The sequence below is a fragment of the Alligator sinensis genome, unplaced genomic scaffold (assembly GCF_000455745.1).
Source record: "Alligator sinensis unplaced genomic scaffold, ASM45574v1 scaffold1133_1, whole genome shotgun sequence".
NCBI classification, from domain to species: Eukaryota; Metazoa; Chordata; order Crocodylia; family Alligatoridae; genus Alligator; species Alligator sinensis.
Genome location: NW_005842285.1, coordinates 266295 through 274830, shown reverse-complemented (window position 1 = coordinate 274830; position 8536 = coordinate 266295). Strand labels below are relative to the sequence as shown.

Sequence of the window (8536 nt, the reverse complement as noted above, 5' to 3'; positions counted from 1 at the left end):
ATAGATTCATAGATGTTAGGGTCGGAAGGGACCTCTATAGATCATCAAGTCCGACCCCCTGCATAGGCAGGAAAGAGTGCTGGGGCTAGATGACCCCAGCTAGATGCATATCCAACCTCCTCTTGAAGACCCCCAGGGTAGGGGAGAGCACCACCTCCCTTGGGAGCCCGTTCCAGACCTGGGCCACTCTAACTGTGAAGAAGTTCTTCCTAATGTGCAGTCTAAATCTGCTCTCTGCTAGCTTGTGGCCATTATTTCTTGTAACCCCCGGGGATGCCTTGGTGAATAAACACTCACCAATTCCCTTTCCACTTCCGTGCCACCCAGCAGGTCATTCCCTAGGCTGTAGGTGTGCTGGACATTTTTCCTCCCTAGGTGCAGCACTTTGCATTTCTCCTTGTTGAACTGCATTCTGTTGTTTTCTGCCCACTTGTCCAACCTGTCCAGGTCCATATCTTATGTGCACAAACTGATCCCTAGATTTACCATCCTTCTCGCTTCTGGTTAGGCCAAATAGATGATGAGATTAACACACACCCCGCAATAAAGTACCACAGCACTTCTACTTCCTACCCGGACTGGAACCCAGAAACGCAGAAGTATTCCCCAGATGGAAAAATGTTCAGGCTAAATAATTGCATTGAGGGATTTGCTTTTATTATGTATTGGGAAGTCCTTCCTAGGCTGATTCAGCCATCCCTGGCCTTCAAGGATGGACATGGGCATTGGATGGGCTTGAAGGAATGCTCTTGGTGCTTTGCACCTCTTAATCTGTTGACTACACTTTGAACTTAAGGCAATACATGATGCAAAAGCACTAATGACATAATTAATACACTAAATGTTGCTTTCCAACGTCTGGGTCTAATTCTAATCTCAGTTATGTTGAAGCAAATCTAGATTAATTCCAATTCCTTCTCCAAAGGAACTAGTGATGATGCTATAAACCAGAAAGAGAGAGCGATAAATGGATCTAGTCCTTTATTTTTAAAGGAGGTCCACATCTACTGTCAATATAAATCACATAATTTTATATACTCCAAAGCACAAGAGTGCCCTCCAGAGGCCAAAACATGCACCTGTAGACATTCCCAAGGGATGTAACCAGTAGACAAAGTTCCCCCTTTAAAGCCTGTAATTAAAACTAATCTGGTTATCAAGGGAAGTGATTGTTCCACTCTGGTCAGCACTGAGGAGGCCTACCTGGGGTATTGCTTTTAGTTTGTGTTCTGTACTTCAAGGAAAAAGAAAGAAAAATTGGAAATAGTCCAGTGAAGAGCAACAAAAATTATTAGAAGTCCAAGAAACGTGATTTACAAGGAAAGTTTGGAAGAACTGGGACTATTTGGTGCAGAGAAAAGACAACAGGGGTGGGATTTGATGAAAGCCTTCTAACACCTGAAGGGTGGTTATAAAGAAGATGGTGACTGACTGTTCTCTTTGGCTCCAGGAGACAGGACAAAAAATAATGGTCTTAAACTGCAGTAAAGCAGATTAAGATCAGACATTAGGAAGAACTTCCAAACAATGTGGGTGGTTAATCATTGGGACACATTATCATCCAGAGAGATTGTGGAATCTCCAGCCTTGGAAGTTTTTAAGACCAGGCTAGACAAATACTTGGAGAAAAGAGTTTAGACAAGGGATGATCCACTCTTGAGCAGGTGTTATTATAGCGTCATGGGAAAGGGGGGCTGGAAGGGACTTCAAGAGATCATCTTGAAGTCAAGGCAGGGTCATCCCCAGGGGACATTTTGAAAAGAGGAGGTGCAGCCAGGATTGGGCCCTTGGCCTACAGGGCAGGCAGTAGGTGCTGCGGCCTGGCTCAGGAAAAGGAGTCAGTCAGCTGAGGACGAGATGCTGCTGCAGCCACGTTACCTGGTCCCTCTTCCTGAGCTGCTCCCTGCATGCAACCCACGCCCCGCTTCCTGCCCAACCTCCCCAGCTCCAAGCATGCCCCCCATGGCAGCAGCCAAATGCAGCAGGAGGAGGGAGACTACCAAAGAAGGATAATCCCAGACTACCTTTCCCAGCATGTCCTGGGACCAGCATGGCCTACAGGTGTTGCTGATGCTGCCCCTTCTGAATTAGCACCCTAATTAAGCTACTGGAAGGGATGTGTCAACACACACCCCTAGATCCGCCCTTGATCACCCCTACCAAAGCCATACTATAGAAGTGTCTGTCTGACCTATGTCTAAACCTGTGAGCAACCCTCGTCCACAACTACCAGGGACAGAGTCTGAAAACATTAGAGCACCCAGCTTGCTACAGGTAAAGCAGGGGGATGAGGGCACTGCCAATGTCCTGCCACTGCAAAGGCAGGAAGTAGTTTGTTAAAATACACTGGAGAGATCCAAGGGTGTTGGTTGTAGCCATATTAGTCTAAGGCCATAGGCAGACAAGGGGTATTTTTGGGGGGTAAATCCAATATCTAATAAAAAGATATCAGATTTACCCAAAGAACCTTGTCTGCCTGGAGCGACCCAAGGAAGAGGACTGCACTCCCCCTCGTTGCAAAGGCAGGCAATCCCCCCTCCCCTGCCCTGCCCCTAGTCTGTGCTGATCTGACTGTGGGGTAAAATTCCTTCTTGAGCTCCCTGATCCCAAACATAGGTCTGACTCTGAGCGGAGGAGCAAGATCCTCTTGCCACGAATGTCCAGGTTTTTTTTAATCTCAGCAGAAGCATGGGCACAACACTGCCAAAATCCCATGTCTTGGCTTTAGCCAACACCCAGTGCTTCCAAACAGTGGCGTAACTAGCTTGGGGCAACTGGTGCAGTCGGCCCAGACACTGACATCCTATCTCCTCCATAAACATGTCCTTGCTTGTGGTTGTATCACACTGCAGACTCACGTTGAGTCCATGCTCCACCAAGACCCCAAAGTCTTTCTCCACAGTGCTGCCATTCAGCCATTTGCCACCCATTCTGTCTTTGTGCTTTTGATAAGTCTTCCCCAAGTGCAGCACGTTGGCCTATTGGCTCTAGCCCAGCTTTCCAATCTATCAAGATCTGTCTAAAGTCTACTCCTGTCCTCTACTGTGTTAATGCCACTGACCCACCAGATAGTGCTTAGGGATTGTTAAGGCACAATTAACTCTTAAATGGAACGTGAAATACAAACACAGGCAACTTAGTGTTTTACAATTAAAGTTTAACTTTATTAGTACAAGTATTATTTTAGCAGTTTTTATATTTAGAAAGAGAAAAACATTTAGTACAATAATTTTACCCAATTTTAGGTGTTACTTTGCTTAACAGAAAAGGTGGCCAATTCGTTTTTGAAAGCAAAGGGTGCGTTGTTGACTGGGATGGTCCAGACAGGTGTTGAAGACTGCCTTTCTGATGACAACACACTTCACCTTTTTTGTTGTTCCCTTTTATGCTTTTTTTAACCTTTTCTTTTTTGATGACTTTTTGCTTTTCGATTGTTTTTTTTGTGGTTAGCATACTGTTTATATTTTATTTTGTTAGCATATTTTTTGTTTAACAGACCCATCACGAGCACACCTTTTACCCTGTTTTTTTCAGTGTTTTACTTTGGGCATTGCTCATTGGTTTTTTAAATACCTTTTATTAATATATTTAATTATTTTATCCCTGTAATTCAGCTGGTTAGTGCCAAGTTTAGTTTAATTTGAGCTGGTAACAAGACTGTTACTATGTTATGTTAGATAAACTTTTTACTGTGATAGAAAAGGAAAGAAACTTTATGCAAGCAAACTTAAGGCCATAAGCTGCTTATGAGAGGCAAGGCCAGCTGATATTGCAGGCACTAGCAAAATGAACAGTTTAGATAATAATGAAGCTATACAGAACTTATGATTAAATAAAGCTGAATATAAAAGAAAAGCTTAAACAATACTGTAATTTACCATTTTATAGGCAGGTGCAACTTCATAGCATAAAATATAACAAGATATCCAACAAGTGTGTCTGCAGTCTTTCCCAGTTTCACGTTGTCTGCAGATTTGCTCAGGAAGTTCTGTTCCTGCATCCAAAGCTTTAATAAATATGTTGTTACTGATTGATGACAAAGTTTGGGCATGACCAAGTCAAAAGCCAGATGCCTTAATTCCATTCAGGATCTATCTGCATCTTTTTGGGCTTCCAAGAACAACCTTTGGGGTGAAGTTCCTGCTATTTTTGCTTTTGGTTTAGGCTAGAAACCAAATAGGAAGAAACAGAGGCATAACTAGCATGGTTTGTGATCTGGGCCAGCATCTCCCTTCTCTGCCCTGTTTCTATCTGAGGGTTCAGGCAGCTCATTCAGGGATGGAGGGAGGCATTTTGGTCCACTTCAGATCCATGGTTAGAAGTCCTCTCTGTAAGGCAGGTTTTTACCACAACTCTCTCCTCTCTCTCAAAAAAAAAAAAAAAAAAGATGAGGACTCTTTCTTTTGAAACACGCCCCTACAAAAAGGGAAGGAAGTAGTGATTAGGGCATTCACTTAACAAGGGGGACAGCTGCTTTTCATTTCCTCCTTAGCAGCAGGGGATATAAATGCACATCTCCCTTCTATCCAACGACTGGTTAATGCAAAATACCAGTGTTACGGAAGCAGGGATGGGAACCCCATTCCGGGCATGTCCTGTAACCACTACACAAGGGGTGTCCAACCTTTTTTAATGTGGGGCCGGATCATGAACTTTTTATTACCCAGTGGTCCGGCGAGCCATATTCAAAGACCTCACAGGAAGCGGTATCACATCACCCCCCCGAAACGAAAGTACAGTGTTTACTTTAGTTTCCCGTCGCAGCACCTCGGGCCTCAGAAAATGGCTTGGAGGGTTGCATGGCGACCTGCGGGCCGTATGTTGGACAAGCCTGCACTAGACTATAGAGTCATGCTCTCTCTTGTGCTATCTCTCTCTTTCTCCCTCAGATTTCTCCTGGGACAAAGTCTTTTATGCTGGGATCCTATAGATGTACAAGCCCATTGTCCCACTTTAAATACCTATGAAATATCTGAGATGATAACAATTTTTCCTGGGACAGTCACAGTTAATTTGAGGGAATTGCCATTGAAGCTGCATCTATGCAGCTCCCAGGTTTTGACTAGGATCAATCGGAGCAGACTTGAATGCAATGTACATTTTAGCCTACCAACTAGCAGAACTGGAATTCACTTGAGTTCTTTTCTGAACAGCAGCACAGCTTCCACACTCGGGGTTGAGAGTCTGTCCATCCCAAACAGCCTACAGTGTGGTGTTTGGGCACTCTCCTGGAAAGTGGAAAAGGTGTATTTGAATCTCCTTAGACAAAGGAATTAATTTAACCTGGCTTTTCCATGTCCTGGACAAGTGCTCCCGTGTTCTAAGCTAATATAAAAGAAGGGTCGGTACCCTTCCACCATGTTTTGCAAGGAAGTGATGGACAGAACTGCATTTTTTAAAAAGCCCATTCCCACCAGTGTATGCTGGTCACTCTCTGAGAATGCTTACAGGATCGAACTGCTTGGGAGACATGGAGGTATTTTTGTTGTTGTTTTTTTTAAGGAAAATTTTTTCATGTCCCAAGTCAAATCAGCCAAATCAATTCCAAATCTGTGAGTCATTCAAGAACCATATGTGACCCTAGTACCCAAGCATCCTCTACCCCCTCCTGGGGCTTCAGATGCTTCCAAATCCTTTGGCGGGCATCCTACATGCAGGTCCAAGCCTGGAGGCTTGGGGATTGGATGCCCCCGAGTTTCGCTTGACGTAGTTTGAGGACAAACTGGCCTCTGCGATTAGGCATGGGTTAGGCATCACGCTGCTGGATGGAGGCAATCCTCAGCATTCTGGTGAACTTTAAATTGAAAACAGTAAGGTGTCCCTGGAAGTTAGGTGCCTCCAAGCTTAAGATGCAGCTGAGTGGGGGTTTTCAGGATCTCAGCTACGGACTGAAGCACCTATCTTCTACCCAAACCCTTTTTTGGGGATTTGGCCTTTCATCTGTTACAATAAGTCTGCCCAGCATCAAAACAATTCTGGTAATAGCCACTTATTTGATGTGGCTTGTAACGATCCTCCTTAATTTTTCCCTAGCCTGTAACGTGCTATAGTTATCCGCATCCCTTGCAGTCCACAGAACCATAAGAATGAATCATGGATTTGTTTGGCTTGATTGCACACAGATTAAATCATCCAGTGCCGTGTTCCTGTTGGTGCTCCACATTCATTTACTTCAGGATTGAAATTCAATTACCCAGGGTTCTGAGGTCACAGTTGCAGATAATCCCTCCGATGGTTACAGATGCCTTCCAGAGAGTAGCATTTTCCTGCAGTGAAGCTACCTCCATATGTAGAAAAAGCTGATGAAAAGGGATTTTATAGATAGATAAAGTCCACTTTGACATATTTTCTGCACTTATGTTAAATCTGTTTGGAAACCAAAAAAACAAGGTTCCCACCCTGTTCCATTACCTATAAAATGATGGGGTTTTTGGCAGCAGGAGCAGAAAGGAGAGAAAGCTAGTTGCTTAGTTACAAGTACATATAACTTTTCCATGATTTCCAAAGTCTCAAATTTCTGAGCATGACATTTGTCTCTGTTTCAGAAGATGCTAAATATGGCCAATTATGCATTAAAATTAAAACAAAAAACTGTTTGATTTTAGTTTAATTAGAGTTAGATCTAAGCATATCTCCAATGCTGAGGGGAGTAAAAAAAAGCACAGACAAGTATTTTCCATGGAAGCATAAGTACATTCAACATTGGAAAATATAATTTGTGTTTTAGGAATTAAAACTGACTCATCTTAGCCTATGCCTGACAGGATTGTATAATTACTTTGAGATCTTGATACTCTAAGATCAACAGGTTCTCTCTTTGTCAACACTCTTTCTTTTTATTTATATTATATATATAAGAATGGACACCACTTTGGGGCTATAGATTCAGGTTCTGCTAATGAAACCTGCAGCAGAACCTATGACTGTCAAAACTGAGGTAGCACAGTTGTCTCTCACTTAAAAAAATATTACACACACACACACACACTCCTCCTCCTCCAAGACTAAAGACATAGACATCAATTACTCTGGGGCTGGAAAAGTTGTAAATATCTTCTTTATCCCTGCTTAAAAAAAGGATTTATACGACTGGGCCTTTCCCAGGGGAGTAGCTGTCATCTAGGTAAAACTGTTGGCATAAGCCCCCAAAATAGTACTTGAGCAAAAGGCAGCCCTATGTCACGTATGTGAAATGCTAAAACGTATGCACACAGATATGCACAGCAAACATCTCTCTCTCCAAAATACAGAGAAGCTACAGTGGGCAGCTTACAGTGAATGGAATGAAATTGGAGTACTTTGTTTTTCCGAAGGAACTTTGGAGCAGCGAGGGGAAGTGATGTCAGGAAGTGATTAGGCCCTTTTAAATCCAGTTGATGCTTAACACTTAGAATGAAAAATGAAGCCTTGCTGCAGAGTTTGCGGGTGGAGGGCAAGAGAAACTGTGAGCCTTTCAGGATATGTCTATATGGTGCAAGGCAGCAATAGGCTGAGAGACTTCCGGCCAAATCTGCAAGTGCTGGCTTCTACACTGGTACAGCCATGTAAGTACGGCACTCTGCCCAGACTAATATACTGTTTCTCAGTGGGGCTTACAGACCCACACATAGACGTCCCTGCTTCTATTGTAGGAGCTAGCGTAGGGACTCTCAGACGATAATTGCCTTAGGCCACACAGACGTGCATGCAGAATCTAGTCAGTCTGTGCAAGAGATGACAGGACGCTGAGAAGGAGGTATCGTACAGATCATAGCACTTAGGAGTGCAAGAGTCCATCCCAAAGCAAATGAAACATGCTAAGACTTTATGATGATGGAGTGTGTAGGTAGCTTTTCCATGCTTTGGTTCCCACAAAAACATTGTGGCTTCCCACCAAGATGACTAAAATTAACGTGTAGTCTTTTGTTTAGACAAAGCATTTGAAAAAAACAAGAAGGGCTAAAAATAAACAGTGATTCAATCACGAGAAGCATCTGTCAGTTATTACACTGGTGTGGCTGTTTTAAATTTAAACAGCATCCCCCAACATCTACCGTCAGACCTTCTCCTGTAGGTATCCTGCCTAGGGGACTGCTCCTTTTATTGCAGTCAGTGGGAGTTTGGCAGACAGGAGACGTTTGTTCATATTAATCTGAGGAACACCCTGATGTTATCTGTTTACCTTAAAAATAGCTTTACGTGACAATGTATGGTGGGTCATTTTTTATTTTATTTTTTTTTTAACAGCAGGAAAGCAGGTAGGAGGTGTGGGGAAGGTTGTAGGCTGAAGCTGTAAATCTCTCACCGGATAGTTATATTTATAAGATATAAATATAAGGTATCTTTATAAGATACATTACATGCTAGGATGAGATGGGCAATAATTTGTGATGGGGTTCGAACCCAATGACTCTTTGAGTTCCCTTCCAGGTGATGCTACTGTAATACTTGTATGCGCGTATTCTGGGGAGGTATCCCCATTAGTTAAACATTGACCATGTACCTTGTACTGTTATTTATTGGGTGCGACTGCTGTCCTTCCTCCAAGACAGTTGTA

The 8536-nt window shown here is 43.2% G+C and overlaps 1 protein-coding gene and 1 long non-coding RNA gene across 2 annotated transcripts in view; one reads left to right on the top strand and one right to left on the bottom strand.

Annotated features, from left to right (window-relative positions):
* Positions 1–8536, bottom strand: part of LOC112550994 — a 17908-nt gene that overhangs the window by 7357 nt on the left and 2015 nt on the right. The window lies entirely within an intron of this gene.
* LOC102385042 (leucine-zipper-like transcriptional regulator 1) overlaps positions 7334–8536 on the top strand; it is a 27561-nt gene continuing 26358 nt past the window's right edge. Inside the window, exon 1 of the mRNA XM_025209346.1 lies at positions 7334–7544. The gene's annotated coding sequence lies outside the window, so the exon portion shown is untranslated. The remainder of the gene's footprint in view (positions 7545–8536) is intronic.